The 23,719-nt window shown below is 40.7% G+C and overlaps 1 protein-coding gene across 6 annotated transcripts in view; it reads right to left on the bottom strand.

Moving 5' to 3' along the window:
* The window catches only part of LOC126991899 (uncharacterized), an 82,965-nt gene that overhangs the window by 8,572 nt on the left and 50,674 nt on the right, over positions 1-23,719 (bottom strand). For 4 of the 6 annotated variants that reach the window (XR_007745912.1, XM_050850548.1, XM_050850547.1 and 1 more), the window contains exons 1-2: positions 5,731-5,863; positions 428-606 (exon numbers count right to left, since the gene is read on the bottom strand). The gene's annotated coding sequence lies outside the window, so the exon portion shown is untranslated. Of the gene's footprint in view, positions 1-427; positions 607-5,730; positions 5,864-23,719 lie in introns of those variants that run through there. The other 2 variants (XM_050850549.1, XM_050850551.1) reach the window with 2 other exon arrangements.

Raw genomic sequence — 23,719 nt, 5'->3', positions numbered from 1 at the left:
TTGTCACATTCAAAAATAGATTAGATAAATTCATGGACAGCGATATTAGGTGGGGTTAGATACACGGGAGGTTAGGTTCAAAGGAGCTGCCATGTATAGGCGTACCGGCCTCTTGCAGACTCCTACGTTCTTATGTATATAAGGATGAAAAGTGGGATCTCTTTATTTCTAATCAGTATACCCTTGTATATCTTATACTACAACCATGGCCTTGAAATCAATCCCTTCTCCCTTTCCTCCACTAATCACATTATCAAAATAAATCATCATAAGCTGATGAGAGAAAATCATGAACACAAAATGCCGCAAAAGTGTACATTCTTCAACACATAACCACTTTAATTAATTTCAAATCTTGGCCTTTGTTTATTGCAGATAGCATCAAACAGACTTTCAAACTGATAATCAATCAAAAACAATCACTTACCCTGTTCATCCCACTGGAATTGGCGTGCCCATCGCAATACTTTCTGCTGCTCAGCACCCTTAAGTCCAGAGGCATGCCTTCTGGTCCTCAAGTAGATGATGAGTCGCTCATACATGATGTTGTCCTCAGCAAACCTTTATCTGCAGGCCAGCTCATACTCCTCAACAGTACAGTTGGACCTGATGATGAATTTTAATTATCAATATTATGCTTCACTGCAACCAGTCAAGTAAAGTTGCATGTCAACTTGACAGACACTGAGAAAATAATGACATGTGGTAGGGTATGTCTTTTCTGAAACTATACATAGTAATAAAAACACTTTCAGATATTTAATATATACATACATATATACAATAATATAATATAATAAATATAACATATACAATATGTAGAAGCACAAGCAGTAGAAAACCAAACGATGAACAGATGCTGAAACTAGTAAAGCTTGCCAGTGAACTAAATACTAATCATATCCTTGTAACGGCTGATTTAATTTTCCAGGTAGCTATAAATTGGCTGGATATGATACTGTTAGAGGCAGTGATGAGTACTCCATTTAAATTTCTGGAATGTCTTGGAGGCTGTTTCCTTAATCAATATGTGCATATCCCTTAAAGATTTAGAGGAAGTCAGAGTTCCACCCTTGATTTGATAATCACTTCAGAGGGAAATGTGAGCAATTTAAAAAGTGGAAAGTCTATTGGGTAAAAGTGACCATGTTGTATTAAATTGCGACTATATTTGCTACAGTGATGAGAAAAGGGACACAACCGATGAGCCCATTGGTTTTCCAAACTATATTTCCGTTTGGATTTCTGCAGCTGAGTCTCACTTAAAGCTGTTAGATAGTGTTCAACCAGATTAAATTTCTTCTTCTGAATCTTGAGATTAATCATCGGCATCGTCGCCTGGTGGGATAATTATCTTATTTTTTCAAAATTATGTTTAATATCGACCAACCATTGCATCGTCGCTTACCTGCCCGATGTAATACATCACAATTTTCCTGATGTTTCATCCCAGCGACCGTCAAATTGTGGGATACACTTACTAATGTGATTATTAATTCTAGTAATTGTGAAACATTTAAAGAACATGTGAATGGCTTTCTTCTCTCTTAGCTCGCTACCTACTAGATTTTTCTCCATCTTCCTATTCTTTGCTTTCTCCTTCATTCTGTATTTTCCGATATCGGTGAAGTGTCGCCCGCTGGGCCTTTTGGCTTATAGCATTTGTGCTTTCCGGCAGGTCACTTTCACTGATTCATATAATAATAATACTATTTTTTAAAGAGAGATTGTGAAAAAAATTACAAATTTGATAAATGAAACAGACTGGAGACAGGAGCTTGATGGAGGGTTATTGGATGAAATGTAAGAGAAATATAAAAATAAAATGCATAAATTCTATGAAAAATGTATAGCAGTGGCAAAAGCAGGACAAGACAGAAATAAAAATCCAAGATGAATGAATGCGAGAGCCACTAGGGCCAAGACAAAAAAGTATTATGCATGGAAAGTAATATTAGTAATATTAGTACTCCAAACTTTCCCTGATCCAACCATGCAAGAACATCATTTTTTACACTACACAGAGCAGATTATGTAGAATATAACTTCCTATAGGCAGACTGCTTATCAGGTAAGGCATGGATAGTCGATAAATATCCCAAAAATTGAACTAAAATTACATTCTCCACTATCTTAGACAAAAATGAAAGGTTAGAGACAGGTCTATATGAGGATCAAGTTTACTTTTCAAGGTGGGTCTGACACTTCCCAGCTTTTCACTCTGAGGAAAAACACACTGCTGAATACTTGAATTTATAATGCATAAAATAAATTTTAAGAGCTCATAGAAGCCTCCCTCACTAGCTATATCAGATAGGGGCATCGGATCGTTCACACAATACGTTACCTTAATAGTTTTCATTAAGTCACGTAACTTCTCAATACTAATATCATGAAAAGATGACAAGCCAACATTGGGGATATCAGGCAAATAATTTGATTTCATCACCAAGCCTCCCTGAAAGTTACCAACAATTTTTTTAATCTTTTCATCGAAGAAATTTATAAATCTATTAGCTAGATCAGCATCAGTACAGCCATCTGGAAGCCTTCTTGTGTTGCTCCTATTACCCGTTAGCGTGTTTAAGATTGAATACAGCCGTTTAGTGTCTGAACCAGCTTCAATAATCTTCTCTATGATAAGTACACTTTCTTTGTCTAGTTAATCTATTCACAGTATTCCAAGCACTAACATAACCACTGCGGGAGTCTTCCGTACGCAAACTACGCCACCTCTTTTCCTTAAGTTTTCTAGTTTTGATGGCATTCTTAATCTCGGTATTAAACCAGGGTGTGTTTTCCCTCACTTTAATGTCTTTAGTGACTACCGGACACATGTTGTTATATTCAGTCTGTAGTACAGTATTATAAAGGTGAACCAGACAAACTAGACAACCATCCATTGTCACATTGTTGCTGTGCTCATGGGGACAACTTTTCTGGATTTCAGTTGTTAATTTGTTAAGTACATTATCAACTGATGCTTTAGGGTCATAGCTACTCTTAAGTCTAAAAGTGATAGTTTTCTTCATTTTCAAGTCTCTACTCACATCCACAATATATGTAATTAACTTATGATAAGGAGATATAGTAAAATCTGGCTCAATATCTAACTGATTGACGCTAACATCCATGGGATCACAAAGCACAAGGTCAAGCATGTGGCCAGAGCGAGAGGTTACATCGTTTACTTTATTTATACAATATAAAGAATCTGGCGAGAGGTTACATCGTTTACTTTATTTATACAATATAAAGAATCTAACAGCAATAAAATCACTCCTACACTGATTATGTACATCATCCATCCAAATATTAAAATCCCAGAAATAAACATTTTACCATGTGAATGATCAAAGCTCTCCAGATACTCAGTAAATTCCTCAAAAAAACAGCTGACAATTTGTATTTGGTGGTCGATAAATGACAACAAAAGTTAGCCTTTGAGAGGTGTTGAGCATGAAAGTTACAGCTGTGTGTTCAAAAGTTGTAAAATATGGTGAAGGCAATTTTCTTAATTGAGAAAATTCATTAGTATTAATAAATATTCCTACTTCACCTCCCCTTCTAGTACCTCTTGAAGTGTGCATGAATGTGTGAGTAGGTGTCATTTCCACAATTTTAGATTTGTCTGATTCATTTAACCATGTTTCCGCAATACCCAAAACGTCATATGACTTTTCAGCGATTAATTCTCGTAGTTCAACAGTCTTATTCCTTACTGACTGAATATTAACAAACCCACATTGAATATTACCATTTCTCCTAGTATCCATGATCAGTCATATCCTTCAGCCTGTTTAGCTCAATTTCAAAAGTTTTACATTGCCTGCTTTTTTTTTATTTTATTATTATTATTTTTTTTTTTTACGTCGTTGCCTGTTGCTCCGGGTAGGCATCTTCCTGGTGGGGCCTGATGGTCGGCCCAAAGCTTCTTCCAGGTGGGGCCTGATGGTCGGCCCAGGCCGTTCTGGCGCAGGCGAGTGTTTATAGTGGCGCCATCTTGCATTGTTAACCTTATGATTTGTTTCTGGCCTTGATAGTCGCACACAATTAATACACTTATACGAATTACTGGAACACTCCCTAGTCAAATGATTACCAGCACACTTAGCACACACGACAGCATCACCATTTTTTCTTAAAATTACAGTTATGCTCAGTATGTCCATACCTTTGACAAAAATAGCAATTACATACATGATACCTATCCCTAACATTATACCTGGCCCACTGCAAGCACACAACATCACCATGCCTGTAAATGAGATCTCTTATTTCTGGGGTGCACCTTAGAATGAAATGACTAGTATTACCATGTGCAGGCATAGTGAAAATCAATTCAATCTTGTTATGGACACCTTCAACTGACTGAAGATATCTGTTCTTAGCAATTAAATATTCAACATCATCATCTTTACACTCTTCCATGGACACATTACAAATCATTATCTTGGGAGCAGACTTCTTAGTCATCCTAGTTTCGACATTACTCAGTACACTACTTATCTTATTAGCTGCCCTTTCCCTCTCTTGCTCGTTTGCAAAGTCCATCACAACATTACCTCCTCCAGTAAACTTCGTGTTGACCACTGGTACATCTTTCAGGACTTTAACCAGCTCATTCTTTCTACTGACAGCATTATTATGTGAATCAAGTGACTTTACAATTAGCACATTCTTTTTCTTTGCTGCAGCAGCATATGTATCACTTTTCTGGCCTTTATCAAAGTGCAAATTAACCATAGTGTTAATAATCTCCTCTTTCGTGTCAACCAGCACATTTTTCTTTTTATCCAACACAGCTTCAGCACCGGAACCCTCAACAGTGACTACATTAATTTTACAACTGTGCTGACTATTACATCTTTAGCTTCATGAATTTTCTGGTGTAAGCTCTCTGAAATGACCACTAACCTTGACATGCACTCACTAATCTCTGGCATTACTCCACCCTTCTCCAACTTTTCTGTAAGTGCATGGTTTTCAAGCTTTAACTGCTGATTTCCCTCAGTCAACTTGCTAATCACACTTTTCATGCTCTCAGACTCATTGTAGCAGTCCATCACCTTTTTCCTACATGGTTTACACATCTAATCCACCTTCTTTAGATCCCCATCCTGTACACTATGAAGAAACAGACACTTCTTAGGCTACCATTTCTCACAGACATCACACGCTATCCAATTTGAGGAAAATTCTTGCCCCTTAGTACACTGCTGACATTTAATAGGGCCCGCCATTCTGTACCCGTATGCAGAATACAGTATTTCAGACACGACAGACTATGTAGAGTTGAGTAGGGTCATACTCTTAATGCACCACTGCCCGAATGCACCAACCCTAAGTCTGAATGTACCAAAGGGAGGGTAAAGAGGGTTGTGACAGGTGTGTGGGGCGTACAGAGGGTCATGGCAGGTGTGTGAAGGGCAGGGCCGTAGCAAGAAGCAGTGCGGCCCCCCCCCAAAAAAAAACCTTGTGGGGCCCTATACAGACAACCGAGTTTCGTTCCGAGCTGCCCCTTACCCGCCCTTTCTGTCCTCAAAAAACTTAACTCAAAGGAACTGGGGTGACTAACCAGGCGAGTGAACCCTCAACACAGCACAGCCCATTCTTAACCAACCCACGCCACACCACGGCGTCACGCGGCCATGCGGTCAGCACCCACCTTGAAAGTTATCTTTAATTTACCAGCTGAATCGAAATGGATACCAGTATATAAATACGTACGCCTCAAAGGTGTCCTTCTCCATGTTGTTGAGATCTGAGGTGGTCTGCATCACAAGTCTGATGAGGGAAGTCCACTCACTAGAGTCAGAGCAAGGTCAGTAACACCCAACCTTAACAGAGTCTAGAGAGCAACTGGCGTCGGTCGCGGGCAAAGAGACAATAAACGAAGAGATAGTGGCATGTAGTAATTCCTCGGGCGTGCGGAAGAAGCGCCATCTATTGCAGCCCACCAAAAACGTCACTTTTCAGGGGTAGCTATACTATTTTTGAAGTACTTGCCACAGCACCCTATCCAGCCTTCACTTATTTTTTTTCATTGTAAAATGATTTACTAATGGGGTAAAGAAAAATATATTTGTTCTTATGTTTTATTAGGTATTATCTACAGTTTATTCTACACTATATCAATTTGTTTTTTTAGGAAAAATATGATGTTGAAAGCATTTGATAATATATATATATATATATATATATATATATATATATATATATATATATATATATATATATATATATATATATATATATATATATATATATATATATATATATATATATATGTGTGTGTGTGTGTGTGTGTGTGTGTGTAACAAACATATCCAGTGCTTTAAATACAAGCAAAGCATACAACATTCTATGCATGCTAAATTACTATAATGCCTTTGCAACTGTGGTAACCCGGATGTCACACTGGTCCTGTGTCCCAGGGTAATGGGTTCCCTAACACCACAGGCTCAAGGGCCAATGTTACAGAGATGAGCACCGAGGCCACGCGCTGCTACAGCGTATGCCCCCAGCCTTACCTTTACCTTTTGCAAAATGCTCTTAGCTGAGTAAAAATATCATACTAACTGTACAAGTGCCAGATAATGGCAAGCATTGCATACTGCTTGACAGGGCAGAGAACAAAAGCTTCTATAAGCGTTACAACTGAAATAAACAATGGGAGACACTCAAAGCTTGTTAACTGAACATGACCCGATTTATAACAGGCAAAACCAACAATGGTGCATTATATACAATGAAAACTGTATAAAAATGTTGCAAGGCACATCAATATAAGAGCAAAGCATCATAAAACATGCTGAAATACATGATGGAGGACATTAAGAAGGTAACACATGAGTTGTTTTAAATGGAATGCAATAACTTGGTGGTCCTGGGAGACAGCCAAGCCTGGAGGTGAAAATGGAATGTAGGACACGGTATGATCTCACAAGCTCTGACCTTGGTGTCAGGGTCATGAAGATATTAAGCTCAGTAGGCACAACTATGCAGCGGAGGCACATATGATAAAAGCAAATGAGACAAAATAAGGCAACTCATAGTGTAAGAAAATAGCAGGAAAGTTATGCTGTAGTATGTGACACACCAATTAAACTACAGGGCAGAGAGTGATATGTATTTAATAGACTACATCAGTAAACATGTAGCATTTATTGCGGGAAGCACACATTAAAGTTGGATGTAATAAAATATATGTTTTTAGCACACATTAAAGTTAGATGTAATAAAATATATGTTTTTAGCACACATTAAAGTTGGATGTAATAAAATATATGTTTTTAGCACACATTAAAGTTGGATGTAATAAAATATATGTTTTTAGCACACATTAAAGTTGGATGTAATAAAATATATGTTTTTAGCACACATTAAAGTTGGATGTAATAAAATCATTTGATATGAAACTCCTTGAACTGGCCAACCAAACAAACCACTCTCTGTCCCCCCCCCCCCCCCCCTCTCGAAAGAGCATTATTTTTCACACGGTTTATGAGGCATTAGTCAAGAATATCAACTGCCATTACATTTTGTAAATCATACCTATGTGATTATGTATATCATATAAAGCAGAAAAAAAAATTGGATGCTGTAATACAAACAAGATTACTCCTGGAAGCCACATTAATGATGCCAGACACGTGATAATAGACACTTAGTGTGATGAAATTACATGCTGTATTTCACATTATGAAACCAAGCCAAGTGTCACTGCAGCACATATTAAATAAGGCAGACACCAAAAGCTTGTTACCTGAACAAGATTAAACATAACAGGCAAAATCCACAATAAAGTATTGCATACTGTTGGGTAGGGAAGAGAACAAATGCTTCCAAGCATTACACCTGAAATAAACAATGGCAGATATTCAAAGCTTGTGAGCTGAACAAGATCTGATTTATAACAGGCAAAACCAACAATGGTGCATTACATGCGATATCTGGCAGGGGATTCCTTGCATTACAACTGGAAAGTGGCAGACACCTAAAGCTTGTTAACTGAACAAGATCTGATTTATAACAGGCAAAACCAACAATGGTGCATTACATGTGATATCTGGCAGGGGATTCCTTGCATTACAATTGGAAAGTGGCAGACACTTAAAGCTTGTTAACTGAACAAGATCTGATTTATAACAGGCAAAACCAACAATGGTGCATTACATGTGATATCTAGCAGGGAAGATAAATGATTCCTTGCATTACAACTGGAAAGTGGCAGACACCCAAAGCTTGTTAATTGAACAAGATTTGATTTATAACAGGCAAGCCCAACAATGGTGCATTACTTGCAATATTTGGCAAAGTATATGGAAAAAAATTCTTGGCGTAACAAGAGTAATACTAAATAATGGCAAATCCCACGAAGTTTCTCTTCTTTTGACAAAGCCTGTGCTCTTTGCTGCAGGGCTGTCAGAGTCTGTTTGCTCCAGCCAACATTTACTGAAATACCCCTGAGTCATGAGTGAAGTGTTGAAATTGAAGGCAAGTGAAATATTGTGCTCAGAAATCTATTAGCATTTGGACTTTGATAGTATAAGGCCAGAGCAAACCTCCTCTCTTGTAACCCATATCTTCTACTAGGCTTAGATCTTGGCATCTTGCAGCATGTTGAAGCTGACCTCAGAAAAAATCCATCCCTATTGGATCTAAAAAATTGCTGGCTCTGGGCAAAAACTGCCCAGGAGTTGTAACAGCCTGGGCTTTGAGCTGCCTTGCCTCCCGGTGCAGACGGCAGACTGTTGTGTGCAGCAATTTTCACTTTTCATGTCTGAAAATACATGAAAAAATATTTAATCACAATTAATCACAATTCTAAATAATAAAATATGTGCATGTAATTGCATTATTTTCAGTGCTATAAGGACAGTGAATCTAAGCATTGACATTATGTCTGCATGCCAGCTTCGATGGAAGGCTTCACTTAGATTGCCTGACAAGAGTAATATTTTCAGGAGATGGGGGAGAGGATATAACTGGAGACTCTTGACGGATATAATGTCAAGATCTACAAGCACCCATTTACCATATATATCTTTGATGTTCAGTCCATACTAAAACATTTGTCAATGTGTTGTCACACTGAAAATCTAAAAATTCCCTGTTTCTGCAATGTTAGTCGTACCTAAGCCCTGCTAAACCATCCAAGTGAATCAAGAATGAGTTCTGGGCGGCAGCATGAGCCAATACTAAATGGCACCACTATAAAAAAAAATTGCCTGCATCATGACGGGCCTGGGCCGACCGCCAGGCGCCAGAAGAAAACCTACCGGCGCTATAGGCAGGTGGAAAAAAAAAATCACATCAGAAGAATGGACAAATTTAAGGTTTGTTAGTGGCACTTCAAGGTTATGCTACCTCTTCAAAGATTGGCCAGTCATAGTTTAAAGTGGAACAGGATAAACAAGAAACAGGCAGGTATCTGTGGACACTACTGTTACTATCAATTGCCAGCCTATGTCAAAATTTGAACCTATGCATTCAAAAACATAAGACCCATATGCTGATCACTCGACTAATCGTAACGGTACTACAGCCAGAGAAACATAATAGAGTTTAAATATATCATTCAAAATGTCAACCTTTTTACATACCTTTTTTTTAAGATATGTAGCCTACTGGTGTAACAGTTAAATATTGAACTCAATTTGTATGCAGAGATGTGAGGTATGTTATTAAGCTGTAATATTTCCAACACATTAGTTGTGGTTAAAGCAACACGGAATAGTAACTAAAGAGGATAAATTATCACTGAGAACAAGAGGTTCCTTACTATATTGTGGTGAGCTTGATGGCCGAGTCGAGTTTCCTCCAACCCCATCAAGTTCAAACCCTGTTGAGAGGCAATTTTTTAATCAAAGTGAAAAATGGATGCAAATGGTCACTAAAATGAGTTAATATACTTGGTGTCACAAATTCAGGCAAAGAATTTAGGGAAGGACTCCTGGACTTGGCGTCACTGATGAGGTAAATGATCTCTTGCACTCATTGGGCTATAATATATACATTGTTATAATGTGTATTATTGTCTTGTTACTATATATTACCTACTGATAATGGAAATACATGTCAGGATTAATCATCAAATACAAAGAAAAAAGAATCATGTATGGAAATTGTGAACTTTTAAGTTCATGTAACAAACAAGGTTTATTATACACAAAAAGGTTGGATACTTCAGATGTAAAAGATTTTTGGATATAAAATCACCCCCTTCCTCCATATTGGTTCTTTAAAGCAAGGGTTGACTACAGCTCATTATTATTTGCGGCAAGTTTAATGACACTTTTTTTTTTTGGTGCAAAGCATCTGGAAATCGATGATCATTATAAGGAATACTTCTCATGAGTACCTACTAAAACTTGACAACCTAGAAGGATGTACCATCAGACTGTAAAGGATAGATATATTATAAGACATAGCTACATTGGTGGATTCAAGGGGGGGCCCAGGGGGCCCGGGCACCCCTCATGGTCCTGAGTGATACAGGAAAACTAGCTCAAAAGCGCGCTGCGGCTAAAACAATGCTTTGGCACAAAGTCCAGGCCGTTATACCTATTGCTTTAGGTCAGTCCACCAGTTTTTCGAGACCAGGACTGCCGAGAATGGCAAATCGGTAATGCTAATGCTCCTTCCACCCGCAAAAAGTCTGACGTCCCCCCAAACTCATTTCCTGGATCTGCACCCAAAGACATACCGTAACATGGTTCAATGATCATGGGAAAAAAAAAATTAAGAATCAATATCCAATCATTTCAGGATACACAAATCAGCATCCATATGAAGGAATTCTACAACTTAAAAGTGATGTTGAGCAGGGCATGTGTTAAGTGACTTGCACAATCTATTTTGTGTAGTCATAATTAGATTTTTTTTTTTTTACGTTGTTGCCTATTGCGCCGGTAGGCATCTTCCCGGTGGGGCCTGATGGTCGGCCCAAGACTTCTTCCAGGTGGGGCCTGATGGTCGGCCCAGCCCGTTCTGGCGCAGGCGAGTGTTTATAGTGGCGCCATCTTGCGTTGGCTCATGCTGCCCCCCGGAACTCGTTCTTGATTCGCTTGGACGGCTTCCTCTAGAGTCCGAGTTGATGGGTGGTCTTCAGGACAGCATGTGGGTAGTTTTAAGCCACTCGGCGGTGACTGAAAAATCCGAGTGGTAGCGTGAGGATTCGAACCCGCGTCGTCCATCACGCGGCGAATGTGGGTCCAGTACGCTACCAGTTCGGCCACCGCCTACCCACAACACAACAATCAACAAACACTAGATGAAGTATTCATACCAAAATCAGTACATGGAGCTGGTGCACTGCAATGGGGAGCACATTCCTGCAGCTCACCAAGAGGGTTGGATGATGCCACGTACTTCAGGGGGTGGCTAAATGTCTTCACCCTTGGCCTCTTTCTTGGACTCTCCCCTTCAGCTGCCACATTCTCTTGGATAATATCAAACGTGTTCGGATCTGTTGGGATGTGGTTGTATTAGATGTGGAATAACATACGACTGTGGAACATGGAAGGAAAGAGTATGTCCACACGGTAAAATATAGAGATGAGGATTGCACTGCATTAGTTAAGTGATTACAAGAGGTAAACTGAAATTCTTTGGATACTGAAAGGATGTACGGGGACAACTGGGTGAGAAGGGAGAGAGATGCAGATTTTTATGTTATATAGCTAGTTACACCAATGAAGACTTAGGACATACACATTCAGAAAGACCACAATTTTGGCTGCTAGAGAGAGAAGCACTAGATGTCAAAGTGCCAGGACACTGAAGGAAGTAATAATAAGAAAAGCAATAATGATTAATGAGTATAAATATATTTCTGATATTTTTGTTTATCTTAATACTAGTATTAGAATTTTCAAACACTAATAATATAATAAATAAATATTGATAAATTAATGAAAATAAATACATTAATTGTACTAATACTACCACTAACAATATTAACAGCACTGCACCTAATAGACTGAGCAATAAACTGAGTCTGATATATAACCATAATTAAACTGTCTCTGTCTGAGCGTTATGTGAAGCTTGTTCCATGCACTGTGATATGAATGGCATAGATGCATGCAGGTTGCTGATATACTTACAGTCACCAGCCACTTGTAGATATGGCACCAAAATGTGTTGGAAGCATTGGCGGCCAACTTCTATTTATTTAATTATTATTTTCTTTAAACAAAGGAGACAGCTCAAGGGCAACAAAGCGTACTAGAAAAAAAGCCCCACTACGCACCACTCCCAAAACAGACAAAAGTAGAGTCTTGATATACTCTTCTTGAAGGCCAAATTATAGGCAGGAGGAAATGCAGACGAAGGAAGGCTGTTCCAAAGTTTATCAGTGTAAGGGATGAAAGAGTGAAGATGCTGGTTAACTTTTGCATAAGATGTTTGGCAAGATATAACATGCAGTAATTGACGTAAATTAGAAAAGTATAGATTTAGGAGGGAAATGGGCAGGCATTAGTTTAGTAATAGGGTCGTGGGGGAATGGAACAGACTCAGCAATCACATAGTGAGTGTAGGGACGATAGCTTGTTTTAAGAATAGACTGGATAGCTACATGGACGAGGCTGACAGGTGGTAGTGGGGAGGAATCTGGAACTGCCGTGTGTAGGCCATTCGGCTTCTTGCAGTCTCCCCATATTCATGTGTTTAAATCAAGTGCAGCGGCCAGCGGGGCCGCGGGAGGAGAGGAGGCATGCAGATAGCAAGTTTAGAACATCTGTCAGCGTGAAAATCATTAAAATTTCCACATTATCATTATTTAATTATATATCACTTACCCCCGGCTGGCATCTTTCCGTAATAAAGCAGTATAATAAACAGTAAGTTACACCGAAATAATTATATTAACTCACTCTTTCCCCTTACAAATCAATGATTCAATGTAAATCATTACTGATGGAAGTCAGCGTGCGTGCTAATACAATGAGTTTGGAAGAAAAACATAATCACAGTTTTTTTTAAAGAACGGCAGTAGGGCTACAATCTTTGTTCATTCCAGTATGTATACAGAAAGGTTAAGCACATAAAAAACATCTAACCACTGGTAGACTCCCACAAATGCAGAGAAAGTAATATAATTGCGGTACAATAATAGGATTACTCATGACATGCAGTCAGGCTATATCTACCTGGTAAAAAAAAAATATATATATATATATATATATATATATAGATATATATATATATATATATATATATATATATATATATATATATATATATATATATATATATATATATATATATATATATATATATAGTTCCTACTGTTCATTTTAATGTTTATCTCCCTATATTTTTTTTTTTTTTTTATTTAAAATGGAAAATAACCAGACTGAAGAAAAAAAAGTAGCAACATTTGCTGCTTGATCCCATGTAGCAACACTGCTGATTGGTACTGGGGGTAGGGGGTCGGTGTCTTAAGGGGGGGAGGCGCCTGGATGTAAACAAAGCTGCTCCTGCGCCATCTGTTGCAACCGACATACACCACCACCCGCCCACGGTCTCCCATAGAGGCCCCCTCTCCTGTTCTATAGTCTCCTTGGTCGCGGGCTGCGGGCTGTGGTGCGTCGTGCGCCTGGCAGGCGGCATGAAACGAGTCTCGCGAATCGGTCAAAATATTTCGGCGAGCCTTAATCAGTCACAATATCTCGCCATACCGACACTCAAGGACGAGGGCAAGCTAGCCAAGGACATACTTGTAGCTGACACAACACTAATACGGTTTTAATTTACACCACTTGTTAATGACATTTCAGGTGATTTTTACGTGATGTGTGTGTCTCCGTGTACAGCCGTATCCAGTTTCCCTTAGGCTGTTGAATTTTGTTCAAGTGTAGGAGGATGTTTAATATTTTTGCTGAATTGTGAACATTGTTCGCATTTTAAGTATAGTCATTCATTTTATCTTCTCCTTTCTTGTGTGTGTTTTGTTGCACAGTGGAGAAGGTAGTTTATCATGCTTAGTATTCAATCATTATTCTTTTCCCTCTTTTTAATGCGTTTTGGAAGCATCTGGGGCAAGTGAGCACACACTTAACGGTGAATGATCATTACCTTTAGTGCAGTTTAGCGGTAATACTTTTCCTTTACCATATTCCTCCTCATGAAGCCTTATTTTATTAATGCTTTTTTTTAAATGGCAGATAAACCTGACCCGGAGCTAGAACCTTTGACCAAGGTATATCAGAAGTTGGTACAGAATTCGAAAGAGACCGTCGAGGATGACAGTTCCCGTACCCTAAGGAGCGGGATAACTCATCATAAAGTTCATCCTCCTCCTCCTTCTCATTCCCACTCGCATGATAACAATGGTAATAACTTAACTAACCAACAATCCACAATGGCTGCTAATACCATTAAACTTCTGCCGACTACGGCATCAGTCAGAGGTTTCGCAGGCAATGAACCGGATTACACTGCGAGAGACTTCATCCTACAATGCGAGGATGTCATGAATAACTCATTTCTGTCAGAACCGGGAGATAAAATCTTCTTCATTAGGTCCAGATTGAAGCCAGAAACAGAAGCATCAGCTCATATGTACACCAGCGCGTTCATGGAGCCGCAACAAACCAAAGATTATGACGCGTTTCGTTCACATTTTCTGGAATCTTTCGGGGAGAATGTTAAACATAGCCTCGTCAAGGGAGTAAATGTAGCTGTGACCAATTTGATTTCAGCTGTGGAGAATAAAGGGCTTTTTGACGGGCAAGTGGACGCTTATCGATTGTCTACTGATTTGGGCTCATATTTGAAAGCTGGTGGCTGGACAGTGGGAGAGAATATGTCACTATCTAATGTAAAAAAAATCCTGGAATTGTTCATGGACATGGCTGTCATCAAGGGCCAGTTTCGAAAAAGTTCTTTATCCCTAGCCTACAGCCAAACTGACAAGCTGCCCGATTTCGTCCTTAAACTCAAGACCAAAATTGAGAAGAAAAGCGGAGCGCCAGTTCCCGCTGTAGCCGGTGTAGAACAGAACACCGCTAATATTAGCGCGTCCTCATCCGTCACCGAAAAGCCTAAACGCCACTGTTCTTATTGTCAGCGAGACGATCATACGGTTGACTATTGTACAAAACGTCAGCGGGATCGCAGGGCAAAGAGGGAGAGGGGAGGCTCGCAGATGTCAGGCAATTCTGCTTTTCAGAAGACCCCGGCCGCTTCAAAATGTCGTGCCGAGGGCTACAACACTGGCAAGTCCTGTTTTATCCACGGTACTTGTAGCCATACCACAGAGGAGTGTTTCGCTGTGCTAAAGTTAAAGAAAGAGCAAGCAGGAAAGTTCGTGAAGTGGTCGGGGGAAGCCGAGCATCAGCCAGGGTAGCAACCCGGAGGCCAGAGGAAATTGAGACTGCAGTGCAGGTTGACAATAGTAGCTTGTATGAATCTGTTGTGGCCGCGTGCAGTCAGCCTGATATCATGGTACTTAAAGTCAAGCTGGGTCCGCTACAAACGCCATTTGCGGTCAACACTGGCGCTGCGGTTAATGTGTTGTCAGAAAAGACGTACATAGCTTTAAAACGCGCGTCGCGGGGAGACCGCTACCAGCTACGATCCTCTGACCTAAGCCTTTGCGGTGTCACCGCCGACAGGCTTAACATCCTTGGGGTGGTGAGTTTGCCGGTGAGTTTGGGACGAAACACCCCTGTCATGCGTTTGGATTTTTACGTGACGTCAAACTTTTCACTGCCGTCTGACGGTCTTCTTGGGTTGTCGGCACTGATGTCTAACCGCATAGTAATACTTTCAGATAGTAATACAGTAAGGTTTCAAGGGAGATCTTTCAAGGCCATGGATCAACCTGTGCGCCTCGCTTCTACCTGGGAAAGAAAGGAAATACCCAGCAAGGATCGGGAAAGTGTTTCTCCTGATTCGGTAGTGCATACCGTGCCGACTCTTTTCTTTCTCTGGTTTCAGTCTATCTCTCTCTCTATCTATCTATCTATCTATCTATTTATCAATGTGTATGGACGAATGAACACTCCTGAAAGGAGAAAAGTAGAAGAACACTTACCTCCTCACGACGTGCTGCCAGCTATTAAGACGTAATCAACGCTTCAGGTCATGCTTACACAGAATGAGATAGAAAAGTATTGAAGGCTGAATTTTCTTCTTGTTGATTCTCTCTCTCTCTCTCTCTCTCTCTCTCTCTCTCTCTCTCTCTCTCTCTCTCTCTCTCTCTCTCTCTCTCTCTCTCTCATATTATTATTATTTTTTTTTACAGCTAAGGAGACAGTTCAAGGGCGCAAAAAAATATAAAAAAAAGCCCGCTACTTACTGCTCCTGAATAGAGGTCAAAGGAGTGTCCAAAAAGAGAGGGTAATTTCGGGAGGAGAGGTGTCCTGATACCCTCCTCTTGAAAGAGTTCAAGTCGTAGGCAGGAGGAAATACAGATGAAGGAAAATTGTTCCAGAGTTTACCAGTGTGTGGGACGAAAGAGTGAAGATGCTGGTTGACTCTTGCATAAGGGGTTTGGACAGTATGGGGATGAGCATGAGTAGAATGTCGTGTGCAGCGGGGCCTCGGGAGGGGGGGAGGCATGCAGTTATGAAGTTCAGAAGAGCAGTCAGCATGAAAATATCGATAGAAGATAGAGAGGCGACATGGCGGCGGAATTTGAGAAGTATGAGGAGGAGAGCTGATGAGACGAAGAGCCTTTGACTCCACTCTGTTAAGGAGAGATGTGTGAGTGGACCCCCCCCCCCTCCCCCCACACACACACACATGAGATGCCTACTCCACTCTTACCTGTCAATCTATCTCTTATCGGTGTTTCTGTCACACTCTTGGTAAGGAACAAAGTGGGACGTACCAGTGTAGGAACATCAGAGGAATGCAACGTTAATATAACATTCATTTCACGTATAACTGATTGCTCTCTCGAATATCCTGTTATCTTTTGCCCCTTGTTTGAATTCACTTATTTCATTTTTTTATTAATATGGCACCTTCTTGATCTTTCATAAGTGTTGTTTACCCCAGAAGAGGATGCCGTGGTATTTGTTTTGCGTCTTTACATTTTACCTTAGTTGTATTCCTTTAGTTTATTTATTTATTTTTACACACGATTTTTACTTCATTTCTGTCGTTATTATACCAAAATCCAGTAATTTATTTTCACGTCCATATTCTCATCTCTCATACGTTCATAGCCATATTTTTGTTCACACTTATTTTGTAATTTTAGAATAAAAAAAATTGTATATGTAGAGGCGCCTGTCTTTTGTTCTCTCTAATATTTACACGAGACAAAATAAAGTCCGTTATTGGTTCACGAGCCTCGTCCAGCGTGCTCCCGAGTGTCATGGCGGGACAAAGAAAAAGAGAAATATAGAACAATGCTGAAAAATTAATTGTTAGCTTGGAGAGTTTGGCATACAGGCGTGTGTTTCGGTTGGGGCGGCGAGAACGTGAATGGGCGTGAGGGTGTGTATGTGGAAAAGAGAGAGAGAGAGAGAGAGAGAGAGAGAGAGAGAGAGAGAGAGAGAGAGAGAGAGAGAGAGAGAGAGAGAGAGAGAGAGAGACGTACAGAAAATAACTTAGACAGAAAACGCTTAAAAATGACATGATATTGTCAGATTAACGCATATCAGCCAGCCATCAAATACAGAAGGATCCTAACAAAGAGGCGGAAATAAAGCAAAGAAGGCGTACAGGCACACACACAGGCAAACAGTCTGACACAAATACAAGGCATCAAACTTTGCCAAATTTCAAAATGGTGCATCGCCAACCGACCGCCGGGCCGCCCCGCGTATCGCTCAGCCTTAATTATGTGGTCCAGGTGTGTCATTACCTGCGCTGCACCGAGCCAATCACGGCGGCGCGGGCACCACCTGGCGGCCCGAGACATACCTGGGAAAAATACTTCTTTTTTCCAACTCTGCGAATGGGAAACAAAGTGTGCATCGACGAGAGAATCGCCGCCGCATAAGTTTTGTGTGTGTTTAGAAATGAAATTTTGTGATGCAGTGAATCGAATTTTGTGTTGGAATGGCTTAAATGTTCGAATATCGTACACTTTTTGAGGATAAATTTGCATTTTTTGTCCCATATGGGATGACTCGGGGTGACGAAAGATAAAAATGGAAAATACATTTCAAGTAAGGGACGCTGATTCACTCTGGTTACGGAAAGGGTGGTGTGTATACTCCTAAAGTAGCTTTTTATAAGGTTTACTCTTTATTTGGTAACAATGCATCACCTAACATAATTAATTACATGCACTAAAGGATGCGTGACAGACTTTCCCAGTATATACTCTCAGTGTCACACACATATTCTTCAACGAAATATATATATGAAAGACATCGGGGGGACGTAGGCAGTGTAATAAGGGTGATGAAGGACGAGGAAGAGTAATGAGAAATGGGAGGTGTGGACGTACGAGGACGAGGAACAGTGATGGTAAAGCAGGTGTGTGTGTGTGTGTGTGTGTGTGTGTGTGTGTGTGTGTGTGTGTCAGAGAAATAGATAGAGGAAGAAGGGAAGTGAGTGTCAGTACGTGTTATTAAGGTTATGACGTGATGGGAGAGCAATCAACACACGTCACTTGGCCAGACTTATGACCTGGGAAAGAGAGAGGGAGAGAGGGAGAGAGGGAGGAAGAGAGGGAGGGTGGTTCTCATAATTTTCGTTGCGTATCTTGCAGTAATATATTTGCCTTTGTGTGTGTGTGTGTGTGTGTGTGTGTGTGTGTGTGTGTGTGTGTGAGAGAGAGAGAGAGAGAGAGAGAGAGAGAGAGAGAGAGAGAGAGAGAGAGAGAGAGAGAGAGAGAGAGAGAGAGAGAGAGGGGCTCATTTCCATTTTCATTTTATTCCTCATTGGTCCGGTAACGATAATAGAGAGATGAGAAGAAGCTAAGGAGATGCAGTGAGAGGCAAAGCAAGTGCAAAATAGTGAGAGGAAGGCATGTAAGGAGAGAGCGTCTAAAAGATAAGGGAGAGAAGGTCAGTTGAAGGTGAGGGCAAGGAGCAGCGTTACCAGATTGTCGTACTAGGCATACTTTTTTCGTCTGCTTGAGGCGCAAAACTGTCGAGCCTACACTGATTACGATATACATTTACAATTAGAGTTCAGATGGTTAATTATCGATGTTTTTCTGCAATTGTTATGGGTCAGAAACAGGAAAATACGATGTTCTGAGTACGATAATCTGGTAACGCTGCCTTGCGGGAGGAAAGTACTACAGTGAGGGAGGGAAGGTGAGAGGAAGGTAAGTGAGGCAGATAGGTAAGGGGCTAGGGGAGCAAGTAAGTTAAGGAATGAAGCGTCAGAAGATGGGAAAAAGAGGTATGCAGGCAAGAAAGTGAGGAGATAGGTAAGCAGGTAGGATTGAAGGGAAATGAAAGTGAGGGTCAAAAGTTTAATAAGAAGGTAGGAGAAGAGTAAGGCATGAAGGGAGGTAAGAGAAGTGTTTGGTAGACTGCATGGAAGGAAAACTGTAAGGAAGATAAAGACTGACAAAACAACAGACGGAAAGACAAATACAGATATCGAAGACAACAAATAGAACAAACACAGACAGACACATACAGATAGGTGGATAGATGTTTAAGAGAGGATAGGTAAGGAACGAAGAGTTATATAAAGGAAAGGCTAACAGGTAGGCAGACAAGTAAGCAATCATGTAAGGTAGGGAGATATGGGTAGAAAGCTAAGAGGAAAGCAAGAAACACTTGTGGTTAAGGTGGAAGAAAATGAAAAAAAAATAGATGGGAGAGCGAGAAGGTAAATGGAATGATAGGTAAGAGAACGAGTGGACAAACAGAAAAGGAAGGATGATTGAGAGGTGGGTAAGGAAAGCAGCAAAGCAGGTAAAGCGAAGGTGAGAGGAAGGCACTGATTGATGAAGGACAAGGAAAACGTAGGCAAGCGGGGAGGCATGAGAAGAAATCTAAAACTAAGGTAAGGAAAACAGGAATCTAGGTAGGCAGCATGGTAGAAGGTGAGGGGAAAGAAAGTTATGATGAAATGGTAGAATGGTATGGTAGGAACAGGCTGGTAAGCAGTATGGGAAGGAAGATAAGAGCAAAGGAAAGCATACGAATAGGAAGATAATATGATAGAGAATGTCATGGGAAAGTAAGGGAACAGGAATTCAGGTGGGCAGTAAAGAAGGCGAAGTAAAAGTAAAATAAGAAAAGTAGGAATTCTGGTAAGCATATGAGAGAAAATAAGAACACAGAAAAGAAAACATAAAAGCAGGTAGGCAGAGCAAATTAAGACAAGCAGAAAGGTATAAGGAGGCAATACAAGGGAAAAGGTAAGCGGAAAGTAAGGGGAACAGGTGCGCTGGAGGGCAGGTAGGCAGGGCAGGCGCAGGTGTGTTGAGTAGGTAGCCGGCTGAGTGCCATTGTCCCCGCCTCAGTTATGACCCAGAAATGAGTAACCCGCTCTTCCAATGTCCGTGTCTCGTATGTCCGTGGCTCTGTCCTGTGTCCGTGAGTGTAGGGGAAAAAGCGTATGTGTGTAGGGAGTGTGTGTGTGTGTGTGTGTGTGTGTGTGTGTGTGTGTGTGTGTGTGTGTGTGTGTGTGTGTGTGTGTGTGTGATCATAAATTAAGGAATGCAACACGTTTATGATCACAGGTGTCTATTTAGCGGGCCCCCTTCTCTCTCTCTCTCTCTCTCTCTCTCTCTCTCTCTCTCTCTCTCTCTCTCTCTCTCTCTCTCTCTCTCTCTCTCTCTCTCTCTCTCTCTCTCTCTCTCGTGACCTTTCAGCGGTTATTTCCATCCGTTAAAGCGGGGGTATTCTAGTCAACAATTGTATTTATAGATCTTGGAATTGTTAGCCGTATCTCTATGCTGTGATAGTCAGCATTTGTTTATATGTATACTTGCTTGCGTCTCTCCCTTCTAACGTATTGAATTATCAGTAGTATTCATTTAAAGAGTGAGAATTATAATTTCTATGATACAAGTTATGATTGTATATGGTATGATTGTAATAAAGATATTCCACCCTTATTGTGTACAGTGTTGCGCCTTTAACCTTCCCATGACTCGCTGGAAGAGAATCAAGACGACGCCATATACATGATTCCTGACTTTTGTCATTTGTTGTACTTTAAGCGTAGGAGCAGCGAGTTTTTTTTTTTTCCCCGTTTTCCTCGATCGTAAAAAAAGGAAAAATTATATGAATGTGTGAGTGCATGTGTGTGTGTGTGTGTGTGTGTGTGTGTGTGTGTGTGTGTGTGTGTGTGTGTGTGTGTGTGTGTGTGTTTCATCGTATTAACATACTTAGTTATATTACTATTACTGTTGCTGCCCCTTATAACCACATAATGCTAACTTTTCCTACATAGTTTTTATGCAAATAATGTGTTTTGAAAAGCCTTAAATATGGACACCGCATAGATTTTCATGTCATACAAACCTTTACAATGTTGAACAGGTCCGCCATGAAGTCATGTGTCTCACGTTACACAAATGTATGACCGAGTGGAACATTTATTAATCATGTGGGGAGTACATTTAGGAAGCACTTTATGAAAATCTGATTCATTCATTCATCAGTATGGAGAAACACATAGTAGTAGGTCTGCAGAAACCGCTCTGCCCAACCTGACTAACTTCTTATTAAAGTAGAAACATGCAGGCCACATGTCCCACCGCGACCCCGCCAAGGCTTCTTTGCAGCACCCTTAAGCAGGCGGTCACGGGGCTGGAGCAGCGAATATTCATAAATGGACGACCGATTCTCTCAAGTGCATGATTACGGGTGTTAGATACTGACTCACATATATCACGATCCCGGAAGTGGTTATTTTCCAGTGCTTGAGGGCAGTAATGAGGGTAGTAAAGGTGATGGTCGTGGTGAGGAGCATATTCTCAAACATTTGGGGGCTCACACACTTATATTTTGCAAGGCTTTGGTAGAGGTTGTTTTGGGGGTATTTCCATGGGTAGTTTCATGAGCCTAGTAGTATTTTGACAGAGGCTCATGCACCATGCACGTGGGACACACTCATGAGATCCCGACTCTTCTCTTTTGTGGCGTTAGAAAATAGTGGTTGTGAGATTCCTTAGTGTCATGAGAATATGGGCCCGAAGACTGTGATGGTGGTGGTAGCAGTAATAAGAACATAAGAACATAAGAACGCAGGAGTCTGCAAGAGGCCGGTAGGCCTGTACGAGGCAGCTCCTTTGACCCTAAGCTCCCGTGTATCTAACCCCACCTAATATCGCTGTCCATGAATTTATCTAGTCTATTTTTGAATGTGACAATTGTATTGGCACTCACCACATTACTGATAAGCATATTACACTCATCCACCACCCTGTTAGTAAACCAATTTTTGCCTCTGTCCCTGTTGAATCTGAATTTATCCAGTTTAAACCCGTTACTTCGTGTCCTACCCGGTTCTCTTACCAACAAAACCTTATGAATGTCTCCCTTATTAAGGCCCTTCATCCATTTATAAACCTCGATCATGTCTCCACGCACCCTTCGCCTTTCTAGAGAATGCAAGTTTAACTGTTTGAGTCTTTCCTCGTATGGCAAGTTTCTCAACCCCTGAATCATCTTAGTCATCCTCCTCTGCACCGATTCTAACATTTGGTGGTGGTAATTGTAATGGGGGTGGTAATAGTGGTGGTGGTGGTAGTAGTGGTGGTGGTAGTAGTAATGGTGGTGGTGGTGGTAGTAATGGTGGTGGTAGTATAGTAATGGTGGTGGTGGTAGTGGTGGTGGTGGTCGGGCTGGTGGGATCTTGTATGGACTGTTGTGATGGTCGTGGTGGTGGTGGTAGTAGTGGTGGTGGTCGGGCTGGTGGGTTCTTGTATGGACTGTTGTGATGGTCGTGGTGGTGGTGGTCGTGGTGGTGGTGGAGGTACAAACAATAATAGCGGATGTTATGAAGTTCTGTCAGTGTAATAAATCCACCATGTTTCGTTATTTATTTGAAAACGCTGTATTAAATCACTCGTTATCTTACCGCTGTTGTTAGTTATTGCTTTGTTTGAATATTGCTTTGATTTACCTGGCCATTGCCCTCTATGTGACAGGTATAGGTGAACACTGCTGGTGGACAAAGTCATACTTAATGTAGCTTCTGTATATTAGTTTATCAGTATTGTCAGGGTTATAAAAAGAAAGTTCTGTTTATTTATTCATTCGTTTATTAATATCCTTAAGGTATTGTCGTATCATAAAGTTTGGGGTATATGAAAGGTGTGCTTGTATGCTTCATTATTACAATAATTATTAAAAACATTCTGAAATCATTATAGACATCAGTAAGTGTTCCAGATACGTGAAAGGCATTTGTTTATTTTTATATCGCAGGTATCATTGAGTGTTCCAGGTATATAAAAGTTTATTTGTTTACTCTGCAGGGAAGGCGTGGGCACAGCGGGAAGGTGAAGTGAAGGTGACGTAGTCTCATCCGGAAGAGGTTCCCCGTAGCGACACCGGCGAGGGTGAGTAAACTGGACTTCTCGGTTTTACTTACTGAACAACCTTCCCCCTCTGCCTCGCTTCCTGGGGCTCTCATGGGAAACATGGGAATGCAGGCAACAAAAAGCCTATTGGCTCATTACGAGGTCGCCCGCTTGGGTGATTTAATCTGCTCGACCGCCGCTTGGGGCTTGATGAGCAGATGAAAGCACCTCAATATTGAGGAGCAGATGAAAGCACCTCGTTATTCAGTTTACTCCCGACGCAGCGAAATGACAGTTGAT

The sequence above is a fragment of the Eriocheir sinensis genome, unplaced genomic scaffold (genome assembly GCF_024679095.1).
Source record: "Eriocheir sinensis breed Jianghai 21 unplaced genomic scaffold, ASM2467909v1 Scaffold36, whole genome shotgun sequence".
Taxonomy (NCBI): Eukaryota; Metazoa; Arthropoda; class Malacostraca; order Decapoda; family Varunidae; genus Eriocheir; species Eriocheir sinensis.
The sequence above is the reverse complement of the archived record's forward strand: the minus strand, read 5'-3'. Positions and strand labels throughout refer to the sequence as shown.